The following is a 23,088-nucleotide window of genomic DNA, read 5'->3' as shown; positions in this document are numbered from 1 at the left end:
GTCACTCTAATGGTTTTATTTGCATATATATATTCAAGACAGACTTTTTCCCTTGAGCTCTGTACTTATCAGTAAACCTAAATTATCTTCTGATTATCTCCACATAGAAATTCTATAGAATGTCTTGTATTGCTAGTTTTTAACTCAACTTGTTGAAATATGAGCTTATTATACCCCTAGAAAACATATATCTATTTTCTCCATCTCTGAAAATGGCACTTGTAACTGCCCCTGCTCCTTGACCCATTAAACTCCTCAGTTGTACTTGTTCCTGTTGGTGTCAGTAGGACCAAAATTGCCTTTTGGTTGAAAAGCAATCAAAGTTGAGATATACCAAATTTGCTAAAATCACAAGCTCCAATTTACAAAGTTTCAACACTAAGAAAATGAGTTCTATATCTTAGCAATGATGATGGTCAAACAAGTAAGACTTCACTTAAATATGATCACCTTGTCAGTTTCAAATATTACCTGTGCAACATGGAGACAAAATAAAGCAGTACAACCCATGAAAGTCCTGGCCTTACGAGCTGTGTACATTAGAAATCTTTGTGGCCCCATAGGTACCATATTTGATTTCAGCAGCAGCTATACTGGACAGCTCATGCAATACTTGCTCACTCAATTATCTGTATTACCTTCTCTCTGTTAAAATAACTGATGTGACTTCTGTTTCCCTGTCTAAGCCTAACTGACACAACCAGAGAATGAAGATATGCCCAAGATCAGGGATATATGCTTGAATACATGTATCTGTCTCCTCAGGGACCCTTTTACTTTTCACAGAGGCACACCCAAATTGCAGAGGCCCTAGCAGTGTAGGTGGCATATGGTGTCCATGGAGAAGAAGAGAATAAAGAAAGTTTCATTCTTTACCTTGTGTCTATCACACTGGGTTGGAAGGTTGGAGGGTGGTACATGTCAGCATGCAAAGGTCTATATTATGGCAATATAATACCTTTCTTACTTTGCACAGCTAAACTATCAGGTTTAATTTCTTGCAGCTTTAATGGGTCTCTTTCATTATGGCAGGCCTACCCATGACCCACCTCAGCCTGTGTGGTATGGTCCACTTTTTTTCCTTCTGGCCTGCTGCCATCCCCTCTCAGATAGTCTAGGAATAAAACTTTATGTCTATTTTTAAGCATAAGAAAGTTTTTCCTGCATTAGAGCCTTTTTGCATATGCAGCATTCTATGCCGAAAGTTAACTCCTCTTCTACCATGATACCTTTCACAGTGGTAATTCCTAGCATGTATCTACCTGGATAACTCACACTTATGTTTCAGGAAACAATGTTTCTTCAAGGAAGCGTTTCTTTATTACCACTCTCTCTCACTCATCTAGAGTAATTCCTCTTGTTTAGACTCTACCACTTCATGGATCATTGTGTGATGGACATCACTGACAAGAGCTCAGAAATGACAAAAGGAAAGCCAATGAAATCACAGAAACAGCAATTAATAAAAGTTTATTGTTCAGACACTAAAAAGATAGTGTGTTAACTGATAGCACTCAAACCAAAGCACAGAATGAGGCTCAGGGGTGTATTGTTATAACATAGCTTTTACAGTGAGGAAGAAATGAATATTCTCCCCAGTGATTGGTTATAGTATTAGAATTTTCTTAAATGATAGAGAATTGGCCAGTGGTTACCTCATATCATCCTTGGGAAAAGGTTTAAGCTTTGCTTATGATTTCCAGCAGCATAAATAAGAAATGAACCAGGTCAAGTTGGCCTTGCATAATAAGCTAAACTAAGCTTTGCTTTTATACTGAACTGATTTTGTCTACTTAGGAAATTTTCAAGGCTGATCTTCATTTGTTTTTCACTTTACATAGTTTTGTTCATTAATATTTTATTTCTGACTCAATTTCAAGAATATCAGCCTGATGAAAGCAGGCACTGTATTCATTTTATTCATTTTCTTATCCTTGGAACAAAGGACAGTGCCTGATACATTATAGATATCCATTAAGATATTAGTTAATGACTGAACAAATGGATGAATGACAATTGTTTGAATGTTGCTGTTTATATCAGTCGTTAATTTTTTTTTCTTTTTTTTTAGTTTTGGAAATGTTGTATGTCTAAGTTACCCATCATGGAAGACTAGACATGCATAGCTATTGAACACTTAAGATATGATTAGTGTGACTAAAAAACTGAACTTTTAATTTAATTTTAATTAATCTAAATTTAATTTTAAATAGCTACATGTGGGTAGTTGCTAACATATTGGACAGTTTTAGGTATGTGGGACAGAATCTATAAGGATGTTCTTTAAAAGATATAAATGAAAATATATGCATACAAGAGACAAATTTGGGGAAATGACAAGCCTGGAAAATTCCATGGATGGAGGAGCCTGGTGGGCTGCAGTCCATGGGGTCGCTAAGAGTCGGACATGACTGAGCGAATTCACTTTCACTTTTCTCTTTCATGCATTGGAGAAGGAAACGGTAACCCACTCCAGTGTTCTTTCCTGGAGAATCCCAAGGATGGAGGAGCCTGGTGGGCTGCTGTCTATGGGGTCATGCAGAGTCGGGCATGACTGAAGCGACTTAGCAGCATCAGGAAACTGAGCATATATGGGCAAAAAATCACAATTTTTGAACAGAGAACACAAGAACACAGAACTCATATAGCACTCTGAAATAAAACTCTTCTCTAAACATAGTTAAAGCACAAGTTTCCTGTATGTGTTAAACTAGAGACATAATATGACCAATATTTGAAAGACAGTTGTTGTATTCTACCTTTTTGAAAACATAGAAAGACTAAATCTCATTGAAAATGCATTTGCTTTGTGAATATGATCCAGCCTCTGTCTTTCATTATATTTTATATAGTACCTATAGAGTTCACACATGGAGAAGGCAATGGCACCGCACTCCAGTACTCTTGCCTGGAAAATCCCATGGATGGAGGTGCCTGGTAGGCTACAGTCCATGAGGTCGCTAAGAGTCAGGCATGACTGAGCTTCTTCACCTTCACTTTTCACTTTCATGCATTGGAGAAGGAAATAGCAACCCACTCCAGTGTTCTTGTCTGGAGAATCCCAGGGACAGAGGAGCCTAGTGGGCTGCCGTCTATGGGGTTGCATAGAGTTGGACACGACTGAAGTGCCTTAGGAGGAGCAGCAGCAGCAGAGTTCACACAGTGAAAAATTTGGATAGTATAATGATCATTATTTAAGTGCTTTGCATCTGTTTGTCAAATAGTGAATTGAGATAACCTATTGATTGCGTTATTAGAACCTATTCACATTTACACTTTATGATTTAAAGTTTTCACAGTTTGAATACTTTATACATGTTCGTATATACTACAGATGTTTTACTCAACATCATTTTAATTTTTTCCCCCATGGCTTTTTCTTTCATGACATGAATGTAAACTTAACCATTTTAATTAATTTCTTGTATCATTCTTATTAGAATAATATATATTTGTCTTTCACAATTGTATACTTACCACTTCATAGAGAAGTTAAGAGTATATAGGAAACATTGTCAATAAATATTTGTATATCTAAATATAAGCAAACTTTATATTTTAATATAAATGTAAATGTATTCTTGTAAATTTGGACATATCTTACACTACTTTTGTACAATTAGCTTTAAAAAAATATTTTAGTAATTCTAATTCTCTTGAGCCAAACAAATATTCTTAAGTTCTCTGAATATTCTCTTCTGCTTGACTTAATTTTGTTTTTGTAAAAGTTAAACTCATATAACTCTATCTGCATTTAGAGTTACTATTTTAAAATTAAATCACATCACCTAGATAATATTTATCCCTGATCTACCTTTCTTCAGCTTTGGAAACAATGATGATTTCATTCATTTCTAATACCATTACTATTCAACATAGTTTTGGAAGTTTTGGTCACAGCAATCAGAGCAGAAAAAGAAATAAAAGGAATCCAAATTGGAAAAGAAGAAGTAAAACTCTCACTATTTGCAGATGACATGATCCTCTACATAGAAAACCCTAAAGATTCCACCAGAAAATTACTAGAAATAATCAATGACTATAGTAAAGTTGCAGGATATAAAATCAACACACAGAAATCCCTTGCATTCCTATACACTAATAATGAGAAAACAGAGAGAGAAATTAAGGAAACAATTCCATTCACCATTGCAACGGAAAGAATAAAATACTTAGGAATATATCTGCCTAAAGAAACTAAAGACCTATATATAGACAACTATAAAACACTGGTGAAAAAAATCAAAGAGGACACTAATAGATGGAGAAATATACCATGTTCATGGATTGGAAGAATCAATATAGTGAAAATGAGTATACTACCCAAAGCAATTTATAGATTCAACGCAATCCCTATCAAGCTACCAACAGTATTCTTCACAGAGCTAGAACAAATAATTTCACAATTTGCATGGAAAAACAAAAAACCTCGAATAGCCAAAGCGATCTTGAGAAAGAAGAATGGAACTGGAGGAATCAACCTGCCTGACTTCAGGCTCTACTACAAAGCCACAGTTATCAAGACAGTATGGTACTGGCACAAAGACAGAAATATAGATCAATGGAATAAAATAGAAAGCCCAGAGATAAATCCACGCACATATGGATACCTTATCTTTGACAAAGGAGGCAAGAATATACAATGGATTAAAGACAATCTCTTTAACAAGTGGTGCTGGGAAAACTGGTCAACCACTTGTAAAAGAATGAAACTAGAACACTTTCTAACACCATACAAAAAAATAAACTCAAAATGGATTAAAGATCTAAAAGTAAGATCAGAAACTATAAAACTCCTAGAGGAGAACATAGGCAAAACACTCTCTGACATACATCACAGCAGGATCCTCTATGACCCACCTCCCAGAATATCGGAAATAAAAGCAAAAATAAACAAATGGGACCTAATTAAACTTAAAAGCTTCTGCACATCAAAGGAAACTATTAGCAAGGTGAAAAGACAGCCTTCAGAATGGGAGAAAATAATAGCAAATGAAGCAACTGACAAACAACTAATCTCAAAAATATACAAGCAACTCCTACAGCTCAACTCCAGAAAAATAAATGACCCAATCAAAAAATGGGCCAAAGAACTAAATAGACATTTCTCCAAAGAAGACATACAGATGGCTAACGAACACATGAAAAGATGCTCAACATCACTCATGATCAGAGAAATGCAAATCAAAACCACTATGAGGTACCATTTCACACCAGTCAGAATGGCTGCGATCCAAAAGTCTACAAATAATAAATGCTGGAGAGGGTGTGGAGAAAAGGGAACCCTCTTACACTGTTGGTGGGAATGCAAACTAGTACAGCCACTATGGAGAACAGTGTGGAGATTCCTTAAAAAACTGGAAATAGAACTGCCTTATGATCCAGCAATCCCACTGCTGGGCATACACACTGAGGAAACCAGAAGGGAAAGAGACACGTGTACCCCAATGTTCATCGCAGCATTGTTTATAATAGCCAGGACATGGAAGCAACCTAGATGTCCATCAGCAGATGAATGGATAAGAAAGCTGTGGTACATATACACAATGGAGTATTACTCAGCCATTAAAAAGAATACATTTGAATCAGTTCTAATGAGGTGGATGAAACTGGAGACTATTATACAGAGTGAAGTAAGCCAGAAGGAAAAACATAAATACAGTATACTAATGCATGTATATGGAATTTAGAAAGATGGTAACGATAACCCTGTGTACGAGACAGCAAAAGAGACACTGATGTATAGAACAGTCTTATGGACTCTGTGGGAGAGGGTGGGAAGATTTGGGAGAATGTCATTGAAACATGTGAAATGTCATGTATGAAACGAGATGCCAGTCCAGGTTCAGTGCACGATGCTGGATGCTTGGGGCTGGTGCGCTGGGAAGGCCCAGGGGGATGGTATGGGGAGGTTGGGAGGGAGGAGGGTTCAGGATGGGGAGCATGTGATTTTTTTTAAAAAAATAAAAAAAATTAAAAAAAAAAAAAAGAAAGCCATGGTACATATACACAATGGAGTATTACTCAGCCATTAAAAAGAATACATTTGAATCAGTTCTAATGAGGTGGATGAAACTGGAGCCTATTATACAGAGTGAAGTAAGCCAGAAGGAAAAACACCAATACAGTATACTAACACATATATATGGAATTTAGGAAGATGGTAACAATAAACCGGTGTACAAGACAGCAAAAGAGACACTGATGTATAGAACAGTCTTATGGACTCTGTGGGAGAGGGAGAGGGTGGGAAGATTTGGGAGAATGACATTGAAACATGTAAAATATCATGTAAGAAATGAGTTGCCAGTCCAGGTTCGATACACGATACTGGATGCTTGGGGCTAGTGCACTGGGACGACCCAGAGGGATGGTATGGGGAGGGAGGAGGGAGGAGGGTTCAGGATGGGGAACACATGTATACCTGTGGCGGATTCATTTTGATATTTGGCAAAACTAATACAATTATGTAAAGTTTAAAAATAAAATAAAATTAAAAATAATAATAATAATAATAATGCAGTACCACCTTGGTTAAAGATACTTTTGACTTATTTTCATTTCAAGCCAGGGAGACACAAAGCACCACCTCTAGTCACTTCATACCACTTTCTTCAAGCTAGAGATCTTTGCAAACACAACTCAATAAAGAAAAAAATAATAATAATCAACCTATTATCTATGACATGGTAAAATATTTTCTACTAAATACAACATTCTAAAATTAGATCAATAATTTGAGAATCAACTAGTGGTCTAACGATTCTCTTAACCATGTTCTTGGGTCCTACTCTTTTCTTTTTTTTTTCCTACTCTTTTCTGAAGGCAGATTTCTAGTTCTAGAAGAGTCCCATATACATTTTCAGTAGTCTAGAGTAGAATGAGAAGGAAGTATTAGTAAATCCCACCTTTCAGTTGTTCTGAATACATCTCAGCCTCTTAGAGGGCATTTCATCATATCCCTACCTCCCCCCCCCGCCTTTCTCCACATGCACAAAAACACACAAAGCTACTTCCCTGCTGTCCCAGTTGTTAAGATTCCACTTGCCAACAGAGGGGACAGGGATTCAGTCCCTGGTCTGGCAAGATTCCACATGTTGCAGGGCAACTAAGCCTATCTGCAACAATTACTGAGCCCGTTTGCTACAAATACTGAAGCCCATGTACCCTTGACACCATCCTCCGCCACAAGAAAAGCCACCAAATGAGAAGCTCACAGATCACAAGTAGAGAGTAGTCCCCACTCGTTGCAACTAGAGAAACCCCGCACAGCATCAAAGACCTAGCACAACAAAGTAATTAACTAATTAATGAAAACACACACAAATAATATCAACATCTTTTTTTCAAGACTGGCAGGCAAGGAATACAACTCAGCAGTAAGTAGTCAATTCTGCTGTCTTTACAGACATTCTCCCCTACTTGCATTTCATTGCAATAATTATCACACCAACACCCCATGAAATCTTTACCAACTTAGCACCATCTTCTGCTAGGGTATATTTGTGCCCCACTTACCTTGCAAGATTCAACTGCTAGAAGATGATGAGCCAGTTCCACCTTACCATCTGTGTTCTCAGATCATTCTCAGTGCCAACTGCATGTGACTTCAGACTGTGGTGAAGATCTCTACCTGTGGAAGGAGAGAGGGAAGAAAGGAGGATTAGATAAAAAGAGTACCAGACTGCAGTACAGTTCCAAGAAAGGAAAGACAAGTCCAGTGAGCAGTACTTGGATGAAAGGTGGAAATATAAAAATATGGAAAACTAGTTCTTCCACCTGGAAATACGGAAAATTAGTTCTTTTGGGTGAGGAGGAGTTGACAATACATATCTATAGGATTATTTTATTTGTTATGGTCCTAAACTTAGGAGATAGAAATTTTGTAACTACAACCATATTACACGAAAGTAACTAGTTGAAAAGTACTGCATTCAATCTAAAGAAGTATTAGGCATCATTTGACAATAACAAATTATTTTCCTGAATTCAACTTTATTGAATTTACTTATCTAGGTATTACAGTTTTTTGCATGCTCAGATGGATTGAGGTAGAGAAAAAAAATTGTAGTAAGCAGAAACTTACTTATGTTTTATTCTATTTTATATCATGAATTGAAAATCATTTTGGCACAAAATTGTATAATCATAGTCCATCCTTCCTTAAGGAAACTACTTTCTTCATGGTCAGCAATGATCTCTTTGCAAAGACTTAAATTACTTGTATTCAATCCTAACTTACCTGACCATCCTGTAGTATATGATCCTATTGTCTCCCTTCAAAATTGAAAAACAACCAAGAGACTTTGGTGTCTAGCATCTCCTGTTTTGTTTTTGGCACTTCTTGGCCTCCATTGAGCTCATTTTTCCTTTCCTGACCCTTTTATGTAGGTTTCTCTCAGGATTCTGTGATTTGTGCTCTATTTCATCATAACTTCATGTGTTTTGCATGAGCAATCAAATTTACTGTGATGGTTCTAAGTACATCTTTATATTTCAGTTCAGTTCAGTTAGTTCAGTCGCTCAGTCGTGTCTGACTCTTTGGGACCCCAAAAATCACAGCACGCCAGGCCTCCCTGTCCATCACCAACTCCCAGAGTCCACTCCGGGACTCACGTCCATCGAGTCAGTGATGCCATCCAGCCATCTCATCCTCTGTCATCCCCTTCTCCTCCTGCCTCCAATCTCTCCCAGCATCAGAGTCTTTTCCAGTGAGTCAACTCTTCGCATGAAGTGGCCAAAGTATTGGAGTTTCAGCTTCAGCATCAGTCCTTCCAATGAACACCCAGGACTAATGTCCTTTAGGATGGACTGGTTGGATCTCCTTGCAGTCCATGGGATTCTCAAGAGTCTTCTCCAACACCACAATTCAAAAGCATCAATTCTTCGGCACTCAGCTTTCTTCACAGTCCAACTCTCACATCCATACATGACCACAGGAAAAACCATAGCCTTGACTAGACAGACCTTTGTTGGCAAAGTAATGTCTCTGCTTTTTGATGTGCTATCTAGGTTGGTCATAAGTTTTCTTCCAAGGAGTAAGTGTCTTTTAATTTCACGGCTGCACTCACCATCTGCAGTGATTTTGGAGCCCAGAAAAATAAAGTCTGACACTGTTTCCACTGTTTCCCCATCTATTTCCCATGAAATGATGAGACCAGATGCCATGATCTTTGTTTTCTGAATGTTGAGCTTTAAGCCAACTTTTTCACTCTCCTCTTTCACTTTCATCAAGAGGCTTTTTAGTTCCTCTTCACTTTCTGCCATAAGGGTGGTGTCATCTGCATATCTGAGGTTATTGACATTTCTCCCAGCAATCTTGATACCAGCTTGTGCTTCTTATAGCCCAGCGTTTCTCATGATGTACTCTGCATATAAGTTAAATAAGCAGGGTGACTATATACAGCCTTGAAATACTCCTTTTCCTATTTGGAACCAGTCTGTTGTTCCAAGTCCAGTTCTAACTGTTGCTTCCTGGCCTGCATAAAGGTTTCTCAAGAGGCAGGTCAGGTGGTCTGGTATTCCCATCTCTTTCAGAATTTTCCACAGTTTATTGTGATCCACACAGTCAAAGGCTTTGGCATAGTCAATAAAACATAAATAGATATTTTTTCTGGAACTCTCTTGCTTTTTCGATATGACTCGAAAATCTTGTATTAATCAAGTGGCTCAGATGATAAAGAACCAATGTGGGAGACCTGGGTTCAATCCCTGGTTTGGGGAGATCCCCTGGAGAAGGGAATAGCTACCCACTTCAATATTCTGGCCTGGAGAATTCCATGGACTGTATAGTTCATCTGGTGACAAAGAATTGGACATGTCTGAGTAACTTCATTTCACTTCACCTCTAGAGAAACAAGACTAATGGAATTTGTATAGATATGTAGAAAGGTATATATTATGAGGGATTGGTTCACACAATTATGAAAGCAGAGAAATCCCTCAACCTGTCTTCCACAATCTGAAGAGCAGGAAAGCCTGCAATGTAGCTCTTGTCTAAACCAAAAAATCTGAGAACCAGAGGAGCCAGTGATGTAAAGTCCTAGTTCAAGTCTGAAGGCCTGAATATCAGGCTGCGTGCCCATGTATAAGGCAAGACAAGATGGATGACTCAACTCAAGAAAATAGCAAATTAGCCCTTCCACCACCACTTTGTTCTATTCAAGCCTTCAATGGATTGGATGATTTCTCATATTTTTCTAAGACAGAGCTTTACTTAGATCACCAATTTAAATGCTAATCTTTCCTAGAAACACACTCAAATACACACAGACCCAGAAATATGTCTTACTAATTGCTATTCTTCAGACCTGTCAAGTTGATACATAAAGTTAATCATTACAAAGCCATAATGCTATCTTAGTTATTGTTTCAGATCTTTGAAAATTGTACGTCCATATATTCTACTATAATGACACTAATTGTACTTCAAATAAACACAGGCAATATAGGCACAACTTTCAAAATATATCTTGCCTCCTAATTTTTTTTTTTTTTAGAAAAAATTAACTTAATTCTATACAAAAATGTATGGGCTTCCCTGGTTGCTCAGCTGGTAAAGAACATGCCTGCCAATGCAGGAGATGCAAGAGATGTGGGTTCAATCCCTGAGTCGGGAAGATGCCCTGGAGGAGGGCATGACAAACCACTCCACTATTCTTGCCTGGAGAATCCCATGGATAAAGGAACCTGGTGGGCTTCAGTCCATGTCACAAAGAGTCAGACAGGACTGAGCACAAACAATAACAATATACAGTAAAGTATACAAACTCTATGTATAAATCTTGCTCAATTTTTGCTATGTATCTGACATAAATATATAAAAGATTAATATATAACACATTTCCAGATCTCTGATTGTGGATTCAGGAACCTAAATCCTAAAGCATCCTGAAGGATCCTCCCTGCCCCTTCCCAGTCAGTACTCTCAAGGTAGAATTACTTTGACTTCTGTCTACATATACTGATTTTACCTGATACTTTAAAAAATGATCCAAAAAAGAATCCTATGTGTTATTTTGGACCTGGCTTAGTTTGTTCATTATTGGACCTGAGAGATGCACCCATATTATTTTGTGTAGCATTGTTTCATTCTTTTTTATTGCTGGATAAAATTTCACTGTATAAATAGATCAGATTTTATATATCCATTCCTCCATTGGTGGACATTTGGGTTATAAATGAGTTATCAGTTGCCATGTAACAAATTGTCCTAAAACACAGCCACTTAAAATAACATTTGTTATCTCACAGTATCTCTGGGTCTGGAATTCAAAGTAGATTAGTTGCAAAGATTGGCTCAGGTTTCTCATGAGCTTGCCATCAAGCTGTCAGCCAGGACTTCAGTCACCTGAAGATTTCACTGGAATGAAAGACTTACATTCAACTTCACTCACATGGCAACTTGCAAACCTTGATTTGTGTTAGCCAGAGACTCATTCCATAGATTTCTTTCATGTCATATAGATGTTTCTATTTTTATCTGTTATTCCTGTTAAGTTCAACACAAATATCCTAATTTTTCTTTTTTATATAAAAATCTTTTTTAAACAATGGATCTATTCTATGATTGATTATTTTATAGTCTTGACTCAGCTTTTGATCTTTCATGCTGTTATTCCAGGTACTTGAAGACAAGAGGGCTTACCAATAATTTTCAATGATATCATTTTATTGTGATATTTTGTGTACTGTTGTTATTGTTTAGTCTCTCAGTCGTGTCTGACTCTTTGTGACCCCACAGTTTGCAGCATGCCAGGTTTCCCTATCCTTTACTCAAACTCATGTCCATTGAGTCGGTGATGTGATAAAACCATCTCATCCTCTGTCATCCCCTTCTCCTCCTGCCTTCAATCTTTCCCAGCATCAGGGTCATTTCCAATAAGTCTGCTCTTCTCATCAAGCGGCCAAAGTATTGGAGCTTCAGCTTCAGTCCTTCCAATAAATATTCAGGGTTGATTCCTTTAGGATTGACTAGTTTAATCTCCTTGATGTTCAAGGGACTCTCAAGAGCCTACTCCAGCACCACAGTTCACAGCCATCAATTCCTCGGCACTTAGTTTTTTTGTTTTGTTTTGTTTTGTCCAGCTCTCATTTCTCTACTTGACTGTTGGAAAAACCATAGCTGTGACTACATGGACCTTTACAGGCAAAGTAATGTCTCTGCTTTTTAATACACTCTCTAAGTTTGTCATTGCTTTTCTTCCAAGGAGGAAGCATGTTTTAATCTCATGGTTCTAGTCACTGTCCACAGTGATTTTGGAATTCAAGAAAATAAAGTCTGTCACTGTTTCCATTGTTTCCGCATCTATTTGCCATGAAGTGATGGGACTGGATGCCGTGATCTTTGTTTTTTGAATGTTGAGTTTTAAGCCAGCTTTTCACTTTCTTCTTTCACCCTCATCAAGAGACTGTTTAGTTCCTCTTAACTTTCTGCCATAAAGGTGGTATCATTTGAGGTTGTTGATATTTCTCCCCACAATCTGATTACAGCTTGTGCTTTATCCAGTCCAACATTTCACATTATGTACTCTGGATGGTAAATAAGAACGGTGACAATATACAGCCTTGACCTACTCCTTTACCAATTTAGAACCAGTCTGTTGTTCCATGTATGTTTCTAACTGTTGCTTCTTGACCTGCATACAGGTTTCTCAGGAGGCAGGTCAGGTGGTCTGGTATTCCCATCTCTTGAAGAATTTTCCACAGTTTGTTGTGATCCACACAGTCAAAGACTTTAGTGTAGTCAATAAAGCAGAAGTATATGTTTTTCTGATATTCTCTAGCTTTTTCTATGATCCAAAAGATGTTGGCAATTTGATCTCTGGTTCTTCTGCCTTTTTTTAAACCCAGCTTGCACATCTAGAAGTTTTCGATTCAAACACTGTTGAAGCCTGGCTTGAAAGATTTTGAACATGACTTTGCTAGCATGTGAAATGAGTACAGTCATGTGGTAGTTTGAGCATTCTTTGGCATTGCCCTTCTTTGGGATTGTGTACCATAGATGCTTAATATATTAATTTTAAAAAAAATAATAAATGGCTCTAAGACTTTGATACTTTCAACTCCTTGTGACAATGACAAATATCACTTCTCCCTCATATGCATATCTTATTATCAAGTAAACATGCAATTAAGTGTGAATAACAACTCAAACAGTTCAAATTGCCTGCATTCAATGATCAGAATCCCATGACAGACCAAGTTAATCTAGTATTTTAGTACAATTTCTAGTGTTTTAATACAGGTTCAGGTTTTATAAATTAAATAAATCTCATAACTTTAGTGAATTTAATTATAAGGATTCACAGCTATTAATCTATTCCAAATGGTAAAACTCCCATAGTTGTCAGCTAGTCAATGCTATTAACACAATCAAGCCCATTGTTTATTTTGATGGCATATCAGACATTTTAAACTTTCTAAAAACTCTCTATTATTCTCACTTTTCCTTTATACTACTGAGTTCAGATTTACCCATTTTAATTATATCATTTTCTAAAGTGAAATTTTAAAATTGAGAAAATGATATTGTTTCAGTAACATAACTGTGGAAACAGAAAAGACAAAACTGACAATGAGACTGGAGATTACCTGGTATAAGATGTTCTATGAGTATATGAAAGTGAAAGTTATTCAGTCATGTCAGATTCTTTGTGACCGCATGGACTATACAGTCCACGGAATTCTCCAGACCAGAATACTGGAGTGCTTAGCCTTTCCCTTCTCCAGGGGATCTTCCCAACCCAAGGATCGAAATCAAGTCTCCCTGATTGTAGTATATTCACAAAATCAAGTTCTTTACAAACACAACACAAAAAGGATATGTAAATTATTGTTTATGTGAGAAGCACAATGAAAATCATTCTTCATCTTGATAGAAATTATGTCACACTTTATATATTAGTGCAATGATAATATTTGTGGTTTTATTTAATTTACTTGACCCTAGGATTCACATTTCGGAATATAATTTCTGCTTGTGTAATTTCCTTTCTGTGGTACACAGATGAAGAATGATTTTCATTGTGTTTCTCACATAGACAATAACTTACATATCCTTTTTCTGTTCTGATTTTTGAAAGAACTTGATATTGTGAGTATACTTCTAAATAAAGAATGTGTTATACAAATAACCAAAGTATTTCTAAATATTTTAATTATTAATTACAATATAATTACTACATACATTTTTTTCTAGCTCTCTAAGGTAAGAATACACAGAAAGTGAAAGTGAAGTCACTCATTTGTGTCCGACTTTAGCAACCCCATGGACTGCAGCCTACCAGGCTCCTCCGTCCAAGGGATTTTCCAGGCAAAAGTACTGGAGTGGGGTGCCATTGTACAAAAAAGATCTTCATGACCCAGATAATCACGATGGTATGATCACACACCTAGAGCCAGACAACCTGGAATGTGACGTCAAGTGGGCCTTAGAAAGCAATACTACAAACAAAGCTAATGGAGGTGATGGAATTCCAATTGAGCTATTTCAAATCCTAAAAGATGATGCTGTGAAAGTACTACACTCAATATGCCAGCAAATTTGGAAAATTCAGCAGTGGCCACAGGGCTGGAAACGGTCAGTTTTCATTCCAATCCCAAAGAAAGGCAATGCCAAAGAATGCTCAAACTACCGCACAATTGCACTCATCTTACACGCTAGTAAAGTAATGCTCAAAATTCTCAAAGCCAGGCTTCAGCAATGTGTGAACCGTGAACTTCCATATATTCAAGCTGGTTTTAGAAAAGGCAGAGGAACCAGAGATCAAATTGCCAACATCCGCTGGATCATCAAAAAAGCAAGGGAGTTCCAGAAAAAACATCTATCTCTGCTTTATTGACTATGCCAAAGCCTTTGACTGTGTGGATCACAATAAACTGTGGAAAATTCTGAAAGAGATTGGAATACCAGACCACCTGTCCTACCTCCTGAGAAACCTGTATGCAGGCCAGGAAGCAACAGTTAGAACTGGACATGGAACATCAGACTGGTTCCAAATAGGAAAAGGAGTACATCAAGGCTATCTATTGTCACCCTGCTTATTTAACTTATATGCAGAGTACATCATGAGAAACGCTGGGCTGGATGAAGCACAAGCTGGCATCAAGACTGCTGTGAGAAATATCAATAACCTCAGATATGCAGATGACACCACCCTTATGGCAGAAATTGAAGAGGAACTAAAAAGCCTCTTGATGAAAGTGGAAGTGGAGAGTGAAAAAGTTGGCTTAAAGCTCAACATTCAGAAAATGAAGATCATGTCATCTGGTCCCATCATTTCATGGGAAATAGATGGGGAAACAGTGGAAACAGTGTCAGACTTTATTTTTCTGGGCTCCAAAATCACTGTAGATGGTGACTGCAGCCATGAAATGAAAAGACACTTACTCCTTGGAAGGAAACTTATGACCAACCTAGATAGCACATTAAAAAGCAGAGACATTGCTTTGCCAACAAATCCATCTAGTCAAGGCTCTGGTTTTTCCAGTGATCATGTATGGATGTAAGAGTTGGACTGTGTAGAAAGCTGAGCACTGAAGAATTGATGCTTTTGATTTGTGGTGTTGGAGAAGACTCTTGAGAGTCCCTTGGACTGCAGTGTGATCCAATCAGTCCATCCTAAAGGAGATCAGTTCTGGGTGTTCATTGGAAGGACTGATGCTGAAGCTGAAGCTCCAATACTTTGGCCACCTGATGCAAACAGCTGACTCCTTTGAAAAGTTCCTGATGCTGGGAAAGTTGAGGGCAGGAGGAGAAGGTGATGACAGAGAATGAGATGGTTGGATGGCATCACCGACTTGATGGACATGGGTTTGGGTGGACTCTGGGAGTTGGTGATGGACAGGGAGGCCTGGTGTGCTGTGGTTCATGGGGTTACAAAGAGTCAGACACGACTGTGTGGCTGAACTGAACTGAACTGAAGGGAACTCATTTGCTACTGTCATATTAAAACTAGATCCAAATTTATTAATTTAACTTTCAACATATTTTAAAAATTTAATAGGAATAAAGAGCATGTGGCCTGAACACTGGGTTGATGCTTCAGACATTGTTTATCTGACTTAGAGATGAATGATAATTCATTTTTAGAAATATAGTAATGGATATGTAAATAATGTCATCTAAGTCCACGTGCTAAAGAGTATTACCAAATGCCATTAGTGAAAGACAATATTACTGATTTTTAACTGCTTTCTTTTCCATTCGTAAACTTTGTATATTTATGGCTTTAACTTTTTAATTCAAATATTCATAGGACTTATGTCATCTCACAATCAATTGATCTTACCCAAAGCTTTTTTCTTGTAGAATGTGTTCTCTGCTAGAGAAAATTTACTTCAGCTAATCAAAGCACTTTGGCTGGTGTATTTTATTTCCATATTAAAAGAATCAAAAATCTCAGTGACAGAATTTTTGTGATAATTGTGTGATAACAAGATTAATTATTTTTTGCCACAATATAAAGTAATTTTTTATGAACAACAAGCTGGTTCTTAGCTCCAATAATTTCAATAACAAATCGATGTTCAAGGGACATTTAATAATATATAGTCCGATCTTTACTGCGCACTTCCCTGGTGGCTAAGATGGTAAAGAATCCACCTGCACTGTGGGAGACATGGGTATGTTCCCTGGGTTGGGAAGATTCCCTAGAGAAGGGAGAGGCAGTTCAGGAAGCAACAGTTAGAACTGGACGTGGAAAAACAGACTGGTTCCAAATAGGAAAAGGAGTAAGTCAAGGCTGTATATTGTCACCCTGCATATTTAACTTATATGCAGAGTACATCATGAGAAACGCTAGGCAGGAAAAAGCACAAGCTGGAATCAAGATTGCCGGGAGAAATCTCAATAACCTCAGATATGCAGAGGACACCACCCTTATGGCAGAAAGTGAAGAGGAACTAAAAACCCTCTTGATGAAAGTGGAAGTGGAGAGTGAAAAAGTTGGCTTAAAGCTCAACATTCAGAAAATGAAGATCATGGCATCTGGTCCCAACACTTCATGGGAAATAGATGGGGAAACAGTGGAAACAGTGTCAGACTTTATTTTTCTGGGCTCCAAAATCACTGCAGATGGTGATTGCAGCCATGAAAGACGCTTACTCCTTGGAAGGAAAGTTATGACCAACCTAGATAGCATATTCTAAAGCAGAGACATTACTTTGCCAACAAAGGTCCGTCTAGTCAAGGCTATGTTTTTTCCAGTGGTCATGTATGGATGTGAGAGTCAGGCTGTGAAGAAAGCTGAGTGCCGAAGAATTGATGCTTTTGAACTGTGGTGTTGGAGAAGACTCTTGAGAGTCCCTTGGACTGCAAGGAGATCCAACCAGTTCATCCTAAAAGAGATCAATCCTTGGCATTCATTGGAAAGACTGATGCTAAAGCTGGCCACCTCATGGAAAAGACTCTGATGCTGGGTGGGATTTGAGGGCAGGAGGAGAAGGGGACGACAGAGGATGAGATGACTGGATGGCATCACTGACTCAATGAACATGAGTTTGAGTGAACTCCGGGAGTTGGTGATGGACAGGGAGGCCTGGTGTGCGGCGATTCATGGGCTCACAAAGAGTCAGACATGACTAAGTGACTAAACTGAACTGAACTGAACTCACTCCAGTATTCTAGGCTGGAGTATTCCATGTACAGAGGAACCTGGCAGGCTACAGTCTGTGTGGTCACAAAGAGTCAGACACTTATTGGAAAATTGAGGCCCAGAGATTTTAAGTGATTCATTTAAAGTCAAAAATCACCCAGTGATATAGAGCTGTGACTGGCATCCAGGGCCAAACATGTCCTCTTTATAGTGCTTTCCATCTTTTCCATTTAGTTCAGTTCAGTACTCATTCACGTCCAACTCTTTGCAACCCCGTGGACTGCAGCACGCCAGGCCTCCCTTCCATCACCAACTCCTGGAATTTACTCAAACTCATGTCCATTGAGTCAATGATGCTAACCAACCATCTCATCCTCATCATCCCCTTCTCTTCCTGCCTTCAGTCTTTCCCAGCATCAGGGTTTTTTCCAATGAGTCGATTCTTCCCATCAGGTGGTCAAAGTATTGGAGCTTCAGCTTCAGCATCAGTCCTTTCAATGAATATTCTGGACTGATTTCCTTTAGGATGGACTGGTTGGATCTCCTTGCTGTCCAAGGGACTCTCAAGAGTTTTCTCCAACACCACAGTTCAAAAGCATCAATTCTTCAGTGCTCAGCTTTGTTTATAGTCCAATTCTCACATCTATACATGACTATTGGAAAAACCATAGCTTTGACTAGATGGACTTTTTTTGGCAAAGTAATGTCTCTGCTTTTTAATATGCTGTCTAGGTGGGTCATAACTTTCCTTCAAAGGAGTAAGCGTCTTTTAATTTCATGGCTGCAGTCACCATCTGTAATGATTTTGGAGCCCAAAAAAATAAAGTCTGTCACTGTTTTCACTCTTTCCCCATTACCTTTGGAAAATTCTTGCATTATGGCCTTGGTTAGTCCTTTTTCAATGGTAATGTGTTATTGCTGCTGCTAAGTCACTTCAGTTATGTCCGACTGTGCGACCCCATAGACAGCAGCCCACCAGGCTCCCCAGTCCCTCAGATTTTCCAGGCAAGAGTGTGTTATTATATTTACATAAATAGGTATCATAGAACTGTAATTCAGGATAAGCTATGAAAAACATCTAATACAGTTTTCAAGATGTCCTTTTGGTTTTTCAGTAATTTTAAGTCACACTTCCTCCAAAGTTATCTAAGTATCTAAGTTTTCATAGCTTCTATTTTTTTTTTTTTTTGCTATACTAAAGATTCTTTCCAACTTAGATAAGGGAACATTCATCCATGGTAAAAATATGAATTATTGCAACTACTTTGGTGTACAGCATGATAATCTCAATTTAAAATCAGTAATCCTAATTCTACACGTTTATCAGGCCTAAAAAACATGTAGTAAAAAAAAAAAAAAAAAACTAGAAGTAGCTTACCTACACGAAATTTTAAAATAGAAATAAAATACATATTTATAAATATTAAAACAGTATATTTATAAATTATACAATAACATGCTACATTTGATAAATAGAATATCATATGATTATTAACAACAAAAAAGTTTAAGTGACAATTGCAAAAGACTGGGTTTAAGTTAAAAATAAAAAGTGTAAAACATTTTTAATCTTATTTAAAATTATAATGTGTATGTATGTTGTGTAATGTATGTAGAAACTATATACATCTATCTATATAAAGACTTGTAATGTTGGTAGTAAGATTACCCTCATAGTTATTTCAGAATTAAGAAGTTTGGGGATAGAGAAAGTTAGTTTTAATGTTTGTTAGTAGTTGTAGGTTCATAGCAAAATGGAGTAGAAAATACAAAAAGTACCCACATAATCCTGAGTTTTAAACATTAGCTTTGGCTTTTCTAAGACATGTTTATTTTTATTATGTGTATAAAACATTTTATAATCTAGTTGAAAGAAAAAAAACTTTAAAAATATAATTAATGAATATCAATTAAAATTTGACTAAAGGGTATACAATTTAAAGGTACAAGCATCAATTAAGATGGAATCAATGCATATATTTTGTTTTGCTTTCTTTATGTACGATATTTGAATTCTAATTTTTTGTAAAAATAATTCACTATATTGTTGTCTTCATGTCCATTTGTTTTTCTAATTTATTTTTACCTGATCATTTAGGTTTCACATATATAAGTGTAAAATCCCTTGATTAAAATATAATGAAGCAGATGTCACATAATTTCTCAGGGTGGTGGTGATGATGAAGATGGGGGAGGTGCATAGATTAGAATTAAATAGACCAATACATAAGTATATACTCAGGATGCAGGTTTGATACGAGTTCCATTCAGCAGAGCTCATTTTTAACATAAATTATTGCATTCATTCTTTAGAACATTTCAAATATCACACTCTCAGTGATGTGTGATCCATTACTTGTGGATAAGCCGCATTCACCTCTCTCTAAGTCTTGTAGTATTTATAATCTCTTTCAAAATGTGCTACTTATCCACAGGTTCTTACTTTTTCTCTTACTATTTGCTAGCTATGGGCTTCCTTGATGGCTCAGGTGGTAAATAATCTGCCTGCAATGCAGGAGACCCAGATTCAATCCCTGGGTTGGAAAGATCCCCCGGAGAAAGAAATGACAACCCCCTTCAATATTCTTGCTTGGACAATTCCATGGACAGAGGAGCCTGGCGGGCTACACATAGGGTCACAAAAAGTCAGACACAATTGAAAAGCTAACACATATTTCCTAGCTATAGCTTCAACTGTATTTGAAGTTTTCTTCCTGAGTACAGAAATCAGTTTTAGGGCTCATTTCATTTTCCTTAATATTGATTGTTAACATTACTACTTTGACTTCCAAAATCTACTCTTATTTTCTGAGAATACCATCTTTATTTCCTCTTGCTCATCTTCCTGCTTCCCTAAAACCTGTAAGATTATATGCAGTCAGAATGCGAACTATACTCAAATTGCATGTCCTCCTCTAGTCACCAGAATATATTGAAAGTTAGATATGTGTCTCAATTTTTCACTTCACCTCATTGACAAGTACAGTTTTCATCATGTGGCTCTATCCATGCAAGCAAAGAACCCATCTAATATCTTTTAACTACGTTTAATAAATATAGGCAAATGGTAACAATGATTTTAGTGCTACAGTAGTGAGAAAAGCCGGAGAAGGCAATGGCACCCCACTCCAGTACTCTTGCCTGGAAAATCCCATGGACAGAGGAGCCTGGTGGGCTGCAGTCCATGGGATGGCTAAGAGTCAGACATGACTGATTGATTTCACTTTCACTTTTCACTTTCATGCATTGGAGAAGGAAATGGTAACCCACTCCAGTGTTCTTGCCTGGAGAATCCCAGGGATAGGGGAGGCTGGTGGGCTGCCCTCTATGGGATCGCACAGAGTTGGACATGACTGAAGTGACTTAGCAACAGCAGTGAGAAAAGCATTTTGGGGGAACAAACAAGAACTGATAAAGAGTAATAACAAGTAAAAAGAGGCTAGTGATGGCTATTCAGTTCCAATCCCTGAAATTCTAAGGACTACCTTGGTTTTAGATTTCTACCGATTTAGTTGTTTGATTTGCCCTTCAACTCTTTGAATTGTCCTGGAATTTTCAAACTAACTGCCTCTATATTTTCTGAACTAGCTTTTTTAAGTTAGATTTTTGCCCTTTTTTGGCCAAATTGATTCAGTAATGATGATGCCTAATTTAAAACATACATTGCATGACAACTAATGAGTTTTCTTCACTTTTTATCCATCCATTTATGATAAATAATGTCCAGTGAAGGAATATACATTCTTCAAATGCCATTTTAATGCTTCTTAAACATTATTGGTGCACAACTACAAGACTAAGTTAAAAGCTATTATCAAAGAAAAGTATTTTGACACATTGAGGAATTTTATTTGATGTTACATGCATTTTTTTTGTTTGTTTGTTTTCTGTTTAGTTTTTCTTTTTTATATACTCTCTTGAATGTGAAAGTGAAGTTGCTCAGTCGTGTCGGACTCTTTGCAACCCCGTGGACTGTAGCCCACCAGGCTCCTCCGTCCATGGGATTCTGCAGGCAAGAATACTGGAGTAGGTTGCCATTTCCTTCTCCAGGGTACACATATTTTCTAATAAAGAAATTAACTGCAAAACTCTAAAGTGGTTTTCTTCTAGGTAATTTAAAATATACTTTATCTGCTATTAATATGTTCAAGAAATTTAGACTTGAAAAGTTATATCAAATTATTTTTAATTTTACTCACTTTCTTTTTAAATTGAATAACTGCCAACATTAGCATTACTAAATAAATTTATCATCAAATTAATATCTTTTTATTTTCATTTCTTTTTCAAGGCTTTATATCTTGTCAATATATATACATGAAATATTGTTTTTACATAATGGGAAAATTTTATTGCATCTTCCTTTTTGTTTAACAATATATTTGAATTACCTGGAGGAGGGCGTGGCAACCCACTCCAGTATTCTTGCCTGGAGAATGCCATAGACAGAGGAACCTGACATGCTACAGTCCACTGGGTCACAAAGAGTCAGACAAAACCAAAGTAACTGAGCATGCATGCATGCATATTTGAGTTAATACTATACTAATTCCAAAATCTTCTACTTGAACAAAACTGAATGTGGTACCTTTTGAATATTTTGAATTGTCTTTAACATAAGAAAACACTGATAACTTTAGTCTTATTTTCTCCAATAACATCTTTTTGAAGCGTGATCTAAAATATAGACCAAAATGGCTAAGGATTTTGTAGTGTTGATTTTTGTTTGTTTGTTTTGGCTTCTATAATTGATGTAGAAGGAAGCACAACAAAATGTTTAATAATTTTGAATATAATTTTATATATTCTTACTATGAAGAAATTCAAAGGAATCATAACACTTTTTTAAATTTTTAAGGCATTAAATCTCTACTGCTTGATGTCTATTGCATTCATTGATTTTATTTGTTTCATAAGCTAACCTTTATAAGTTTCATTGTTAAGACACAAACAGTCAGAATTAGAATTGGTTAAATCAAAAATATCACTTAGTGTAGTACCCAGTTTAACATTTTTTTTTGACCATAAAATCTAAACCTAAGTGACTTTGTTTGTTTTATAAACTAGGACATTCCATTCCTAAATGTCTTTAGGAAAGCAGGCAGACAAATAAAAAGTGAAAATTGTAAAACCATAGATGATTGATGATGATAAAATATTATTATAAAATAAGAAGGTAATCTCAAAGATTTTATACACAAAAGAGAGAATCACCCTATTTCCTCAAAATTGTAATCATACTAATTATTATAGTATTTTGTCAATATTAAGTAACTGAATTGAAAATAATAATTTTTTAAGGCTAGTTACTAATTTGAGCATTCTTTAGCTTATTCATGTAATCTTACATTATATCGTATTATTATAAGAAGGTATATAGTAAGTTAAATATTCTTAAATATTACTTCCCAAATCATGACAGCTAAAGACTATATACTTGAAAGCATTTTGTGATCATATATTTGAACATTTCAAAAGAAATCTTTTCAAA

The 23,088-nt window shown here is 36.7% G+C and overlaps 1 long non-coding RNA gene across 7 annotated transcripts in view; it reads right to left on the bottom strand.

Moving 5' to 3' along the window:
- Positions 1–1,297: 1,297 nt before the first annotated feature.
- The window catches only part of LOC147370846 (uncharacterized), a 290,061-nt gene continuing 268,270 nt past the window's right edge, over positions 1,298–23,088 (bottom strand). For 5 of the 7 annotated variants that reach the window (XR_015166194.1, XR_015166196.1, XR_015166192.1 and 2 more), the window contains 2 exons: positions 7,519–7,633; positions 1,298–2,581 (listed from right to left, as the gene is read on the bottom strand). This is a non-coding gene — a long non-coding RNA (uncharacterized LOC147370846). The other 2 variants (XR_015166195.1, XR_015166197.1) reach the window with 1 other exon arrangement.

This window comes from Bos grunniens, chromosome 6, assembly GCF_055505025.1.
Source record: "Bos grunniens cultivar Pamir isolate PY7600 chromosome 6, Bosgru_T2T1.0, whole genome shotgun sequence".
NCBI lineage: Eukaryota > Metazoa > Chordata > Mammalia > Artiodactyla > Bovidae > Bos > Bos grunniens.
The sequence above is the reverse complement of the archived record's forward strand: the minus strand, read 5'-3'. Positions and strand labels throughout refer to the sequence as shown.